The sequence below is a fragment of the Paramormyrops kingsleyae genome, chromosome 16 (genome assembly GCF_048594095.1).
Source record: "Paramormyrops kingsleyae isolate MSU_618 chromosome 16, PKINGS_0.4, whole genome shotgun sequence".
Taxonomy (NCBI): Eukaryota; Metazoa; Chordata; class Actinopteri; order Osteoglossiformes; family Mormyridae; genus Paramormyrops; species Paramormyrops kingsleyae.
The window spans coordinates 31974086-31991393 of record NC_132812.1 but is presented as its reverse complement, the minus strand read 5'-3'; the positions used below and the strand labels follow the sequence as shown (position 1 = coordinate 31991393).

At 37.2% G+C, this 17308-nt stretch overlaps 1 long non-coding RNA gene across 1 annotated transcript; it reads right to left on the bottom strand.

Moving 5' to 3' along the window:
* Positions 1-627: 627 nt before the first annotated feature.
* Positions 628-15627, bottom strand: LOC111843651 (uncharacterized). The gene is made up of 2 exons (XR_002838220.2): positions 14406-15627; positions 628-1205 (listed from the first exon to the last, which is right to left on the bottom strand). It is a non-coding gene; the product is annotated as an uncharacterized lncRNA (long non-coding RNA).
* Positions 15628-17308: the final 1681 nt, after the last annotated feature.

The following is a 17308-nucleotide window of genomic DNA, read 5'->3' as shown; positions in this document are numbered from 1 at the left end:
GCAGGTGTTTTGAATCCATCAGAGTACCACCTCAAGAAGCACTGTAGCTGCTAACTGCTGTAACCTTTTTATTAGGTACCTGGTACTGGGTGCACTACCAAAGGTTGCTGGCAGATCCAGAAGACACTACTGATATTCGCGCCAGGCTCGATCTCTTAATCTCAACGGTAAACCTTGTTGCAGATGGTTTATTGGCGCCTCGGTTAAAGAGGATTAACTTGGCAGGTACCAGGCCTCTCCCAGTGAAAGGTTTAAACCTCTTGCTTACATTAGCTTTATCAGTCGTTGATCCTGCAGAAATGGATAGCCAAATTTTATTTGTCTGGGGTGGGCAGGGTCGGAAATCGCAGGACACACATTTCATAATTATGCCATAATGATTTAAAATATTTGTGTACCATATCAGAATGGAAGTAGCGATAATTACCACAGTAAGAAACGAAAGTCTGATGCGTGTTTTTGTATATACAAAAGTGGATACTTATTGTATAAACTAAGAACTAATCTACTAAACCTTTCAGTGAAGTGTCAATGTAAAAGGGTTAGCAGTTAATGACTATTTTAAATGTATTAAAATATCTGCATGGTTTAAATGTTACACGTTAAGAGTACAAGAAAAATCATATCTTTGAATTATAAAGTGGGGATTTATTTGAAAGTAAAAATACAATGACATTCACATTAAAAAGGTTTGTTTCTGCCTTGTGAGAGTTTCACTTCGTTCACTGGGCAGCCAAGTAATGGGCACCCAAAAGACAATTACCTCTGTTCTAAAAGACACAAACTGCTATTTACCACACAATTACCATTAGACAATGAACTCAAGACTTCTCTTTTAGTAATTGGTGTGTAAGGACTGCATGACTGCCCTTTTTGAATTCACTTGAGGAATGGCCAACAGATGGCAGTGGCTAGCTTTTACTCCAGCAGCACGAGCAATACTGGAGGCATCAGCAGGGTTTGAACTCCAATATTTACGTGCTGCTACAGCATGGCGGCCAGACGCAGGATGAAGACCTGTGCTCAGTCTGCTTTTCTAGTTCTCCCACACTGCTTTACATGTGTTTTGCCTTTTTGCAATGTCTGTCCAGGCATTACTGAGGCAGCACAGGACGGTCTGCGTCCCAGGAACTCCCACAAACCATTCTGTGCTGCTACAGCACTACCAGACCTCACTTAAGCAGATTCCCAGTGTTGAAGTCCACCTGCAAAATAGGGAGAGTAAGACATGAGATCGGTCAGTCCAGTGCAGAACAGACACACACATCATTTAATACATTTCCTGTGGAACAAAAAGTGATCTAGCAGCACCAAAAGCAATGCTAACAAGTCCCTTATACACGGCTAGTAAAAATACATCATATATAATGATACCACCGCTTGACTGTCAAGGTCTAATTAGTAATATTGTAAAACCCTGATAAAAAAAATCACAACAAAGATATGTATAAATACTTTCTTCTTCAAAAAAAAAAAACCATAACATTTTATTCACTACTAGGGATGGGCATTTCAGATAGAAATGACTAGTCAAATTTCACCAGTTACTACTGGAATATTTGATTAACCTTGGTCATTTACAGCAAATAGCGATTATTTGAAATTATACAATACTAACAATACATATCTGGCTTTATAGGCTAGGCTACTCCAAACGGATGATAATTGAAAGGGTGAAAATGATGACTGGCTTGAAGAGCACATACAGAGCTCATGCAAAAACTTCTGAACGAATAAACCAAACTTAAGACAATAAAAGAAGCAGGCTTTATTTGCCATTTACACAAGTACAGGTACATTAGAATACTACTTTTCGCTGACCCCCCCTTGCTCTCCATAGCTTAAGGGTTACAGTGCAGGACCAGCTAACATGCAGCACCCCTGCAGCTGGGGGGTTAAGGGCCATGCTCAAGGGCCCACATACACGTGAGGCTGGGGCTCACACCGGCAATCATCTGATCACAGGCAGAAACTTAGCCCGCTAAGCTACTCACCACAAACAGTGAATACAAGTTATATTTCTGCAAAATAAAACATCTCATATATCATCCAATTTTAAGATTTTTAAAAAAAAATAATTTTACACACATTCTCGAATGAACAATGCCAACTCATCCCTAGTAACTATCCAATATTTGAAATTAATGCTACAAAATTAGCCTGATAAACCTACCAGCGTAAAACAGGTATGCAAAAGCAAGTAAGGAGTGACTCAACCGCTGTATGTGTATTCCAGCCTGGGGGGGGGGCATCTGCCATACCAGCTCAACACTGGACTGGCACCCAGATTTATCCCTGGAATTTTGATTATTACTTCTGCCAAAAATAGTAAGTCAATAAAAAGGTTCTAATGTATACAGAGTCCTGTACTCTGCAATTTGCAGAAATTGGCTAACTATACAACAAACCACAAAGAATATTCAAGTGTCATAAATTAAAACAGCAGTAGCAGGCCATACTCTGGTAAAAGACCAGAAGTCTGTAGAAAAGTGGTTCTCAAACTCTCTTGCACCATGACCCAATTTTTACCAGTCATAGCGCTATATCAAGTATAGGTTTAAATCAGGGGTGGCCAATCTTAACCGCAAAGGGCCGCTGTGTATGCGGGTTTTCGCTGCAACTCCCTAATTAGATTACTAATTAGAGGACTGATTGGCTGAAGAGTCCTCACACCTGGGTTTGAACAGCTGACCTAAAGGTTATCCCAAAAACCTGCATACACACCGGCCCTTTGCGGATAAGATTAGGCACCCCTGGTTTAAATTAACACCATGATCAAGCATACAGTTTACTCTGCAATTTGTACCAATCAATGCCTATCGCACAAATCTAATTCGATGTGCCACTAAATTTTAAATTAAGCATGTGTGGTTTGACTTCTTGGATTGGTTGAGTGTTCAGTAGTGTTGTGCAAAGCATTTGCAGACCGTAGACCCGTTAATATAGGTTAATTCTAGAATTGAGGCTGGGAAATCTGATCGTGGATCAGCATAGAGGCTTGCTAGTTTTTAAATGCTTACATTTCCAACTGTGTCTCGCGACCCTTTCAGAACTTGCCACTACCCAAATTTGGGTTGCAACACAGCCTGAGAATTGCTGCTATAAAATATATAATAGCTGATGTTGAAAATGTTCCCCACTAGGGCTGCCGCGATTAGTCAACGTAGCTGATGACATCAAGGCTGAAAATGGGTCGACATCAGTATTTTGAAAATCGCGCGTTCGTTTTTTAAAAAAATGTAATAAAATTAACCCTTTTGATGTCTGAAATGCTTCATTACAATGAAAGTTTTCCTTCAATAGCACTTCGAATTATCACTAAACAAAAAGGTGGTTTGTACACTATGCAAAGTTTCGATGACACACTACGGCGGCACTAGCGCTATGCACAAGCACCTGACAAGAACACACACAGGCACTATACTGGATGTTGGACTACCAGAAGAAGCAAAACCACCTTAAATGTTGTCGTTTCATGTTTATTAAATTATTATTAGTACGGGGAGGTTTTTAAACATCTTTTGTCCTTATAGTTACTAAGTACACTTTTTAAAGATATAATGTTGTCTGCCTGCTATCTTAAATCTCCTTAGAACGAAAGTTTTAGAAAATTTGAAGACGACAATGTTAAGGGCTTATTCCACATTGATTGACAGTGCCAGTGTATTTGTAAGTGTTGGTCTTGTTGGAACCAGTGTTATCAAATTAAAACGGAAATGAAAAGACACTAAATTTAAAAAAAGATAAATCATTAACAGAAATAAAAATGAAACCTATATTTACCAAAAAATGTACTTTAAACTGCAAAAAGTACTGCCACCCACCATCTTTTTACCTTGTTTAACCACAATATCCCATTTTAAAAGTTTTTTTTTTTTTTTTTTAATGTGATTGCTTTCTTGACTTTCGTGCTTATCACTTCCATGATTTACCGAAAGTCGCATGTGGCACGCACTGCTAGCCGAATTTAATAAGCATAAGGGTACACTCGATTTATACAGATTTCAATTTGTGGGCATCACAAAACACCTCTCATTATTATTTTAGGCATACTACTAATCTTCTTATCGAATTGTGAGCTTAAGGTACGTATACTCCCAAAAAGCCGGAATCCGGCTTTTGATTTCTGCCATCCGAATTATTTTGTCAAAATAAAATCAACAGCTGGTCAATTTTATTTTCAAGAAGAAAACTGATCATTTAGATTAATCGATGAATCAGTAAAATAGTTGACAGATTAATTCTTACAATTACAGTTAGTGGCAGCCCTACTCCCCACCCACACATATTTCAGAAGCTTGTACATGAATTTTGTTGCATTTTCATTCTTTAACTGAGCATCTAATGTATGATTTCACAAAGACATACCTATCCAGTGCTTAACCACATGCTTTGAATTGCACCAAGTACTAGTACTAACATACCATTCGGATGGCAGAAATCAAAATGCAAGCCACAAGTTTTATGAACAACTGAACTTCAAGTTTACTTATCTTGTTACATTCCAGATTAGGTTTGGTCTTTTTCGCAAGAGGTAATGGAAACTCGCAGCCAGTTTGCTAGACAGCTGAATATCTCAATGACACCAAACATATGGGTAAACCTACTTATTTGCACGTCAACAGGAAGCTTTACGATTATTGCATAATTCCCACAATTCCATATGGAATATACTTATGAACATGATTTTTAATTTGTCAAACTGCTCTCATGGGGAGTTCTCATGGCATTCTGCGAATGCTAAATTATGACAAAAAAATTCTGGGTTTGACTTTTGCATGGTCCTTCACTTGAGCATTTATTACTCAGCAGTTTACTCATGTTTCACATTCACATGTTTGTCTGCTTAATGTACTCTAAACTATACAGGTCATGTTGTTTATGGCTCTAAGTGTACATTTGTCTCAAACAAGATCAGAAGCTATAAATTACAGGTAAGCTGAAAAGGGACAGCATCAATATTTGTTACGCTGAAGTACACAATGGCAACAATGACTGCAACTTGCCTAAGCTGGGCCCAAAAAAATATATAAAATTTCACCTGGGTTTGCTGTGTACAAATTTACAACTTGGATGTGTTTGCACCTCCAAACTATTTTAAGCAAAAAAATTCTAAAAATTAAGAGACAAAAATAAATACTGACTATAAACACCTTAAATCCACACCAATTAGATGAATGTTGTACTTTAGGATGACATTCATATAGCATCTGCAATACAGGCAATATCTGAAACATGAGACATTACTACAAAAATGAGTCAAAAACACATGGCACATGTACTATTCCATATACAGTTTCCTGATTTAATATATTTCTTCTATCCAAAAATCTTTAACACTTATTCCAACCATGCCTTGAAAACAGTGGAAACTACATTTAGCCCAGAAACTCAAGTTCTTTGCCTTGGTAAATAATCAGCTGCCAACCGCATTTTACCAGATAAATGGTACTGAAGAGTAATGCCTTGGGTGAGAGGGGGATTGTGTGAAAGTATATGTACACAATGAAACGTGCTACTCTTCCTCAGCCCCCATTAGCACATAATACATTGCCTGAATGTTGTCTATTGCATTGGATACAAGGAAAGATCACGCAATAGCGACTAATATAGGAAAATTACTATGAACATACGAGTGACAAAGATTAATAATTTCATATTGCAACGGTGTAATGACCAACATTTAGAGTTCCTTTGTTTTACTCATTCTAAAAAAAAAAAAAAAAAAAAAAAGTAAAATCAAGTGACAAAATTGACAAGTACCATAGCTATCTATATTAACTGCAAATTACAGAATTAATTGAATACTCTAGAGTGGAAACATACTGTATGAAATTAAAAACCAGTTAAGCACCAATACCACGATCGAACCTTAAACTGTAGTTATCCCGACACTGAAAGATATGCATCCCAAAAGCAACAAAAACTTCAATTCCAATAATGTGTAAAAAAATACCCATTTAAAAAAAACTGATGTCTATTTAGAATATACACTCCCAGTGATGTAGGGCTGAGTGATATCATACTGATATTATATTGCACGTGCACAATAATCACCAGGGCTTCAGATGACTAGTGAAACAATTGCCAAATTTATACCGATTACTAACTTTTTGGTGTCGCAAACCACATCTCATTAATATTTCAGGCGCACTAATCATCTGCTTACCAAATTGCGGGTGTTTGTATAGTACCGACAAGCATGCATCTGGTCAAATGTTTCGCCAGTCATCTGAAACCCTGGTGATTATTGCACATGCACGATATAACATCAATATAATGTTGGCCAGCCCTATGCTGATGCTATACTGCCTTTAATATTTAACATCTAAAATTACTGAATCTAGACATATATATGGCCAAATGAAAAGTTACATTTCAAACAGGACAGAATGAGTTTTAAGTGCCATATTTTGCTAACGCACAGCAGACAGTTTGGGTAGTTTATAAAATGCATTTAACATGTACATAATACACCATTACCCCCAACTTCATTTCAATTAAAAATCATTTTGAAAGTGATATGCACAAAGAAATTAAGATTACTAAAAGAGGAAGGGGTCTATCATTTTCTTCAAACTAACACACACTGATGTCAGGAGTGATGTTTCAAGCTTCTGTTATAGGTCTGAAACAACAAGATATCCTGTTAATGTCAGATGCCTGATTTTTATACTAGATGATAATCAATGAGTATAGGTGGCCTGCTTGTGTGTATTGCAGCACACATGGTATTAATTTGAACAAAACTGTGGTGGTAAAGGTAAGTTTAACTTGACCAAACTGCTTTGGTACAAGTATCAAATCCAGTAGGTAGCATGAGGAAAACATAGATGTGAAGCTGAATCCCACTAGCACATTTGGCTTTGATTATTCACTCAAAAACAATTTAGTGAATAGCTTTAAAAATGTCAAATTTTGCTAGAAACTAAACTATAGCAAACACCACCTACAGACAATGATTCTGAAGCAAAGGGTAAAGGGTATTTCCACACACACACACACACACACACACATATATATATATATATATATATATATATATATAAACATAAACACAATAAAAGATACTGATAAACAGGAATACAATAAACTTACCGATTAAACTGACTTAAAAGTGATTTTGGAAAATTTGAGTTTGATTTTGTACATATCTGAACACTGTCTCATAACCAAAAATGATGCAACATCAACATATCAATTTTAAGCCGTGAAGCCTATAAATTGATTAAAGTCAGACGACTGGGCCTATGCAAGGTTTGGGGTGATTGTTGAGGTAATACCACCAAAATTTTCTGCAAATTTAATTTCCTTCCCATATTCACACTTAAGGTACACAAAACTCCAAAGCCTTACTTGTCCTCAAAGTACTTACTGGAGTGAATGAATACATACAAAAACAGTTAAAATAATTCTACAAAATAGGTTAGGGGGAAAAAAATCTGCAGCTAATCTCTAGCTCCTAGTTTTGTAATTTTTCCTTTTTATTTACCTTCAATCAAGATTAAGCAAAGACCTTACATCTCCTCAGTGAGCTTGAAAACTGAAGGTCAGCTGAACGCATATGGCCTTAATCACAATTACTGGCAAATTTTGAGAGTCTGCCTCATCAAATTGCAAGACCAAAAGGAAGTCAGGTTTTCTATTAAGCCTACATTCAATGAACTCTCTTTGAAGGTGTGTGTGGGCCACGAGCATCGGGGCGGAGGGACAGAGTGGTGAGAAAAGCTATATTTTTAGGGTAAGAATAAAATGCTGCTTGTTACCAGTACACTCTGAAGTGGATATGTAATATTATTAACAGCATAACAAGGGCAAACCCTAATGGAGCCTTTGTATTCATGTAGTTGGACATTCACTATTAGGTGGGGAATATTGCTGACTGTCTGATTACTTTAAATGCATAACCATACAGATATCAGTGATTCCCATATCCCCTACAAAGAGACTCACCAGATAGGTAAATTTCTGGTCCATGGGATTTTCAAAACCTTCCACCTAACACATTTTTGTATATTTTAATATCTAGACATATGAAATATCCACAAAAAAGGTAAACATCAGTTCAGATGCAACATTACAAGACTGTCCACTGTCCAGGTCTTGAAAATGCCTGTCTCCTTGCTTACCACAGCCTTCAGTCTCAATATTATCTATCAGAGAAAAGGTTGAGGAAACTAGGAACACATTAAGTGCACACTGTGTCTGTTTCCTAAAAACCCAGAGAAGCCACTGTGCTACAAGTCTGACGTGTTAGGCTTACAAAAACCCATAACTGCATTTACACCTCATCCAATTACCAAAAGTCAAATGAATCACTATCTTTTTAAAACACTGTAGCCACAACAACTCACAGAACTCAGAAATGAATGCAGGCCCACAAGAGTAATGATGTGATCATCAACTATGAGTGGATCTCTCGCCAATGACTCATTTCAGATTTTTTAAAATATATATAATAATGCAATATTTAAAAAATAAAGGCGGCACACCACACAGATGTGTAGATTTTTCAAAAACATTACACTGCTAAAATAACATGGCTTTACTCAAATTACTGTGCAGGATTTTACTGATATTTTCACCACTTTTATCATAACTAATATTACCAAAACAATGATGTGATACGAACGATATGTATATGAATTTTAATTTAAGTCATGTCGCCATTTTTATTATTCTGGAAAACGTAAAACAAGAAACATTCAATTAATTTCTTGCCACTTCAACACCAAAGAATTCCACAGAACATAAAATGTGTAACAGAGCAAAGGGCACAAGCTTACAAGACAGATAACAGGAATCACAGGGGGGTCTTTCCTGCTACTTCATCTGTTGACAAAACACAAATTCATTTAATTGTCAATTCCCAAGTCTTAAAAATAGCAGAATTCTTTATTCCAAAAAAGTTATGCATTTTTCCTATTTTAAGTCAATCAAGGTCACAATCTAACAGTGCATTTTTAAGTTGTGTGAGTGCCTAACTGGAAAAAAAACTTTCAATATTAACCTTTAAAAAGGAACTGAAATCTATAAGTTTCAAAATCACAGTAAATTAAATACGCATACATATACGTCAAATTTTAATTCCAAATTGCCAAAAAGAAACTGAGTCTGACTAATAAAACTAATTTACACCTAAAATTGAAATGTGTAAACATTTCTGGATTTCAGACCTCGTGTTCATTACTCCACTTATCGCTACTCACATCTTCATTAGTCTAAAAACTATCATTTAACTGACTAATAGGTCTACTTCATTAGAACAAACCAGGTAACATTATGAAAAACTTGCACCAGTTCTGTCAATTCAGAATATCATGGTATTGAAAAATACAGAGAAATGCAGCCAAATATCAATTTACACTGATTTTAACTATTTAAAAATTATACTTCTTGCATATGAGTGTCCAGCAGTGTGTCAGAGGAATTTTAAAAATAATAAAATTAAAACCCTTTAAGTTAGCAGCCATCCAGTGTTATTTTCTTTGTAAGCTACAGAACGCAGCATTCCATTCTCTAGACTGCAAAATACTGTTTTGTTAACTATACATTACCCATATGAATTAGCCATTTTTATGAATTAACTATAATGCACTAACTACAAGACATTAGGAAGGTTTCACAAAAAAAATAAATAAAAAATTTTTAGTACTCCAAGTTAAACATCCTTCTTAACTCCTAGTTTTATAACAAAAGAAACTAACAAGAAAGTTGTATCGAGCCCACTTCATCATTGAACTGGACAACAAAACTAGACTGCCATCTCTGAACCACGGGGATTTAAAATATGAGGTAATCTTAATGGAAACTTGCTACAATAAATGGTGGACAATGTGTACCATGTTTTCCTTATACCCCACAATTTATGAGGAAAAAAATTAACAAAGTTCTTAATCACAACTGAATGCTACAGTGACTATATTACAACTTACTGTTATATTAAATAGGCATTTAGAAGAACAGTACTGTAAAACTCCACTCTTCAAGGATCAAATAGAACAAATTCACACATTTTGGCAACAATTCCTGAAATTTCTAAAACTTCCATATTTCTGTAATTCAAATTCAAAGAAATCATAAGTATCACTATCAGGAATTTAAGGAATAGGTAAAAGTACATACTGTGCATGAGGTCCATGCGTCCAGAGTTTTCAAATAAACCCCAGTAGCATGTTCACCTCATCTGACAATGTTAACTGACAGAGGCTACAGGTCTATAGACAGGAGACATTTATTTCTTGGTAGTGTCCAAACAATGGAGATAATTGTAGAAATCTTACTCTTATATCCTAATGTAGATCAATAAGTGTAACACCGGTTACATTGCCCAAAATAAATGGAACATATACCACTGATATGAGAGCCCCAAATTGTTACTGCTAGACATGATGAATTTTTCTAATCATTCCTTACCTACAATAGAACCACTAAATGAATATTTTATGGAGTAGCCATCCTTCTATGAGAAAATGCAGAAGAAAAAAAGACACAAAGACAAAATGTCAACACATTTTACAGATTACCACTCCTGAGTTCTATAAATGTGATAAAGATTGTTTCACAAGCAATCTAATGGAAAGAATTCCGACCAGATTACTTTGTGAATACAAGGTGAAGTGTGAAGGAAGCTACAAGAAAGAAAAATTATGTTCACTCGTTTTCAGTGTTACTGCAATTATATGAATATATATTTATATACTTAATCGCGATAATTCACATAAAACTGATTATTACAAATGAGTACATCTAGTTTTTAAACAAGGCATAGATATTAAATCACACTAAAATATGTCTGCAAAAAAGTAAGCTTTTCAAAAAAAATTAAGGTATAATTAACTAAACTGGGTGTAATTAAAATGCTTTTAATACCTATAATCTATATCATGTACATCACCATTAATGTGGTGAGCTCCAATTAAATGGCAAATTTAATTTTACATGTTTTACAATTACACTGGTTCTCCATAAAACCAAAAGAAAACAGCAGAATCTCAATTGAACATATTAGCAATATAATGGAGTAACAAATCAATATGAAACAATTTCAGGGATAAACCAGTAAGAGAAATGCAACAACTATGTCAAATTCAATAAGTATTTCTATTACAAAAAACAGAAGTGAGCACACCTTATAGTCAGCATTTAAATAATCAATGGGGGATTTGAAAAACTGGCATGATAATTTTTCAGAAGCCCAAGAATCTGCCAACTAATCTAAAAGTTTTCCCACCAAAAACCAGCACAGCCAATTAATAACAATAAATGAGAATGAGTGTTTTTCTATGAAGTAATGAATTATTTCCTCTACACACACACACACACCCATCGGGAGAAATTAATGAAACAATGAATAAATATCTGTTCAAGTCAGGGTATAATTGTATTTTGCCACAAAGAGTTTCAATGTAATACCTCTGAAGGAAAAAAACATTCAAGACAGATGCTGGCTTCTGCAGTCAACCTTGCCATGCAACACATTTTTCCTCTTTTTATGACCATCATCAGGATCTCCTTTTTGTGGCATTCTGCTTACTTGTGGTATGTAAAACCAAACCAAGAAAGCACAACTAAAGCCTTGCTTCAATTATAGTGAATGTAAATCCTTAACAGTTTTTAAGGAGCACAATTGCTTCCTACCACATATGTGAACAAATGAAAAAGTGACTGGTGTAGAACTACTACAGCAATGGAAGGGCCTACATCGGAAAAAAAAAAAAAATCTAGTTTCATAATGTTCAACAGATTACCCCACTCATTTCAATAAATGCTACATTTTCAAACTAATAATCTCCCATAACTAAGGGCACACACACTCAAGTGTAATAGGTATAAATCCATGCATACTTTCAAAAATTAATATGAATCAAAATACAGATCGAATTAAACAAACCCAAAACCAGGTTACAATAAAACCTTGCTTCAATAAAATACACATAACTTCTGAAGCAACCTATTTAAACTTACCAAACGCAAACTCAACAGAAAATTAATGAAAATTGTCAAAATAGCTCCACTGCACATTAGACCCACTACAATTTCACATTATTCTGTTAATACTCATTAAAGTGTTTTTCAATACAAGAAAGTGACTAATAAATTTATGCAAATTAAAGATGGTGTGACCACAAAAATAAATGACAATGCATGTGAATTTTTTCCATCCAGAAAAAAGTAACTTATCAATGAACGACTATTAAAATAATATTGTATATACTGGCTTGTCAACCCTTGATTAACCATATCAGTCAAGAACCCAAAGCTGACTAAGCATAGTAACACCCTCATCTTATCACTATGACAGTGGTGTAGTTTGCTATAAAATTAGTTTTGTTTTGGATAGGGTGTGTGCGCATGTGTGTGATATGTATGTGAATTTCTGGTCGTGTGTTGGGGAGAGGGAAGAAAGTGTCAAGAGACAAGAAATTCCCCTCACACAAAACCAAAAAAGGGCATAGTCACTATAATTGACAGTACAAACCTGGACTTTACAAAATGGCCACAATTCAATGCAATGCATAAAATCAGAACTAATTAAATGTGTCATTACGTTTAATCTGTACTTTAGACCCATCTAATACTATTAAGTATACCAAAGAAACTGAATATGTGATATTGCAAAATGTCTTGGAACACATGAAGAATAAATTCCAACTTGACAATGTTTTCCCAGCAAATAAGTTCTCAAAATACAGCTACTATTTAAAAATCAGAATACAGAAGCAAATTTCATAACAAAAAATACAACATTCTGTCTTTTAAACATATAATTTGCAGTATTTCAGGTTCTTAAGACAAACATTTCAAATCTTCTGGCATGTTAGATTTTTGACTTGGTGCAAGTGCCAAAAAATGCCACAAAAAATAATTCTTTCAAAATATTCAGAACAATATCCTACAGGTTTATGTAATTTTAAAAAATGGCAAAGATTTCACACAGTTTTCAACCGATTTTCCATTGTGGCTAAATGCTTTAGTAGATTCTTCTAAACTTTTAAAACAAGTTGCAACTGTAAAGACGCTAAAATTGCTTTATTTTGTGGTAAACTGCTATTTCCTAACTGTACATAAGTGATTATTAAATTACAGCTAAAATGACCTATAGTTCTTCCTTGTATGACGTACAAAAAAAGAAAGAAAATGAACGGGGTGTTCGGAAAAGAAAAAAAACACGTACAACTTAATATAAAACATGAGACAGCCTTAGAGTGGCTCTAACAATTAGCTTAGATGACAGAAGGGTGCAGAACTGAAACGGTTATTTTAGTTGATGTACATTTTAATCGCTGGGGTCACTGTTCCTCACCACTAAAAATATCACCCCACAAACCTGACAGACTTCGACAGGGACTACAAATGGTGATCAGCACTTTGTAAAAAGCCCTAAAGCTTCACACAGAAGTAATTTTGAATCAAACTCCAACTTCCTCAAAAGAATGGCCGAAAGCAAGTGCGGTTCCCAGGGACTGATCACTTTATAATTAAATCTACTCCAAAACGGGGCCTATATGGGCGTTTTAATATAGTCATGGTATCCTTCTGTTAACACAGTCACGATGGCCTTTTCTAAAGAAGAGGTCAATAAGCGAGACCCGCAGCAACCCCGTTCCTTTCATGTCGGCCCCTGACAATGCCCAGCACTCAGACAGCATTACAATTAAACGTGCCGGCAAACTGGGAGCCCACAGAAACCCTACAAGTCATTCGCCTTGTCATATCCACTGTCAAACTGAATAGCTTAGAAACAAATCGCCCAGGCTGACAAATAACGTGTCAGATTACCTCGGCTTCGTATTAATCTAAGCTTTACAGCAATACCTTTAACCTCCTGAATTAGCAATCCAACAGGCCAATAGTTGCATGACAAATTACAGAAAAAAATTCAAAAACGATAAATATTTAAAACTCCTCTACAATTATCTAAGGTTGAATTTAGTTTTACGCGACTGTATATGAGTCCTCCTCAGTCTCCACATAAAGTCGTTGACTTGTAGCTGGAAAGTGACCGTTTGCCGGACAACGTGCCAATAATCTTCCAATAAGTATCTGACTGAAAGGAAAGCCAACTAAAGCCACCACTCGAGTACTTGGGGGGGGGGGGGTGAATGGAGCTGGCAGGACACAGACACCCCTCACCCCCAAAATGAAAACGACATGCTGACCGGAGAGTAACCAGAATTCACCGTTTAAACCGTTCGGGTGGGAGAAAAAAACGCTCGTCAGGCGAGAAAGTAGCAGACGCCCCCCGGTTACATGCCCAACAACATCGCCTGCGAGTTTAACGGTCCCTTAGCTGACTGAGGCTAAATAGGCATCAACCAGACCGGGGCTGAACATGGAAGACGGTCACAGGACTAGACCAAGTCCGTGACACACGGCCGTTTGCCCGTAGGTGTCGGACTTACCTCTGGCAGCAGCAAGACCACAAAGGCTCCGAAAGATACGGCTTCAAAACAAGCGTCTCTTCACCAGAAAATGAGGGTGAAAGAAAAAAAAAACCTGAAAAAATATTATGCAAATAGCCATTCGAATCTAGCTGCATGGTAGTCTTTCTAAAAAAAATCATAAAATAGTAATTATAAAATAAAAGTGGAAATGCCGCGAGTGTAACCAGTGTTCCCTAGTTAAGATTAGCTGGTTAACTAGCTCGCGGCGATGACAGCCCGTCGCCACTCCCGCTCAAACTTAACGTAAAAAAGCACCAAAAACGGCTTCGGTTCAAGCGTAAACACCTCAAATCCAACGACATGTGCTTGAGAAAATTTTTAAACATTTTTACATATTTTTTCGGATGTTATTTTTTAAGATTTTCCGGGTATTTGTTAACCCCGGAATCCGCATTTGCCTTTCTTCGGTTAACGTCCCCCGTCTCGTACGCCTTATTCTCCGTTAGTCCGTATCCTCCCCTCATGCGGCTCCCTCTACACTCCCCCCTTACCGTCCGCATTTCATTTCATTTCTAGAAGTTTTTAATACTTAAAAAATAACAAGAGTTATGAAAGGCGAAGAGCGTCGGCTCGGCCACCCCGACAGCTCTCCCTGCCCGCCGCCGCTATAATCGCTCCCCACTCGAAAATGGCGCCGAAACCTGGTCTCCACATTCAAATCGGCCAGAGCAGCCGGAGCCGCCCCCGCCCTGCCGGGCCGGGCATGCCGGGAGTCTGCGCCGCGCCGCCGATTGGACGGCAAGGCGAGGCGAGGCGACGCGCCGTCTCAGACCGACTCCCAGCTCACCCCCGGCTCTCTCTCCCACCGGTGGAGGGGGGAAACGGAGTTTTTAGCTAGCCGGAGTTGAAACTGGAAGCGGCGACGGGTAGAAGCTGCTTCATTAACGTAGATTGAAGCCGTTTTCCCTGACTGCGAATTTTGGGGGCAGCGTATAATGCGTGCTGAGACGTGGGTAAACCTTCGCCTGTTATCTTTGTATATTAAGATAATCGCGGTTAGAAATGTGCCCAGAAGTAAACGGGGTGGCTATAAAATGCTTCGTGGGTAAATACACCAATATTAGCAGTATTCTTTTGAATGTGCAATGGCTGGCAACATTTTTTTTTTTATCGTGGAATCGAACCAGGTTCTTTTGGTACTAAATGGCGATCGGTAGTCAGTTCAGACAGTAGTTTTTAAGATTTTTTTTATCTGAAATTTTTACAGTATTTCCACCCAAATTGTGATTCTTGCGGTCATCAGTTGCATTGAAGCAATAGTGATTTTTGTTATACGCTAGTGCAAACGCTTTTGCCCGTATACATGGACACTGCCTGCAGAGGACGCGTAGGTAACTTTAAATAGGGTGTCTGTCTGCATGGTATGGAAGCCCGTTTCCGCCATCTGGAGGAGAAAACACATTTATCTCAGAATTAAGTCTAAATCCTGACTTCCCCCCCTCACAATTCTTTACTTTATTTACCGTAACTGAGTTATTTTCTAACAACCAACAAGTATCCGGAGCCATCAGTCCTACCGGCGCTTTAATGGCTCAGTGCGACGCGCGTCCAGTAGCAGACAGGAGCTAAGGCTGCAATGGCTGCGTCTGCTCTGCCCTAGCATTTTAATACTTCCACTTGTGTGTGTGAATGGTAGCTTACATCGGAACTTGCAGTAATAGTTATCCTGTAAACGTTAACTAGCTATGAAATGAGAAGGGGCAATAAAACTTATCTTTCGCCTAATCAGATGTGATACCGGCATATCTAATGTTAATGCTCTGTAGTTCGTGCATTAGACCTACAAGACCCTGTAGCATTCAATAATGTAATACTGTTAATGTAATAACTGCCAGTAACATAATCATTCTCTGTTGTCAATGTAGTAAAAGCGGTTAAATAATTTACCCATACCGTACTAACATTTCTGAATCAACGCATCACCTTATCGATTTTTATTACACAAAATAGGAAAAATTATTACGCTATTGGCAGCAATTACATTGACTGTAGTTATAATATCGGCTGCTACAGACCCTAACAATCGCGATGTCGCATAGAATATATGTTCTAATTACAGTCGGTAAAATATCAAATGCGTCTTTTAGTTAATCGTGTCTTTGAAGCAACTAAGTGTCCAAGACAAACACTGGCATCACAAAATTAACTGAATAACTGAAACCAAAGCAATGAAGGCAGCACTAGTGCCACCCTGTTTTACGGTTTTCAAAATGTAGCGAGCTAACATGAAATCCAAACTACTTGCCAGAAGGATACATTACGTGAATGTTTGTTTGGGATATATTTCTAATCAGCATCCTGCAGAGGAGGTGACGCTGCCTGATTGGCTAAAAAAAAAAAAGTCGGAATTTCGACTTAGGTCAGAATTCTGAGATGAATGTGTTTTTTTTCTGCTCCACATGGTGAAAATGGCCATCCGTAGCATGGAGCTCAGTACTGAATTGGGTGACAGGGATGATAGTGGTAAAAGGCTTCCTAACCACACCCACCCACTCAAGCCTCCTGTCAGGACCCTACGCTGTGCCCATAAGGACTCCGTACCATAAAACAATTCACAGTCATACTTTGCCAGGCCATATAGCTTTCATACAGTGGCATGGGTGCTGTTGCTGCATTCAGCTTCAGTTTGATGATCATACCATTTTTTAATGCCCCATACATAGCAGCCTAATCAGAATCTGCTTTTGCTGATTCAGCTGAGGGCTGGCCTTAGGACCGTGTCAAGGTGAGCAGGACTGAACAGCTCTTTCTCTGGCAACAGATCAAACTATTACCTTATTTTACTGCTCCTTAAAATCTGGCTGTTAAAAAAAATCAAGCTTTTAAAAGTTAAGTTGTAACTATTCAGAATTGACATCTTT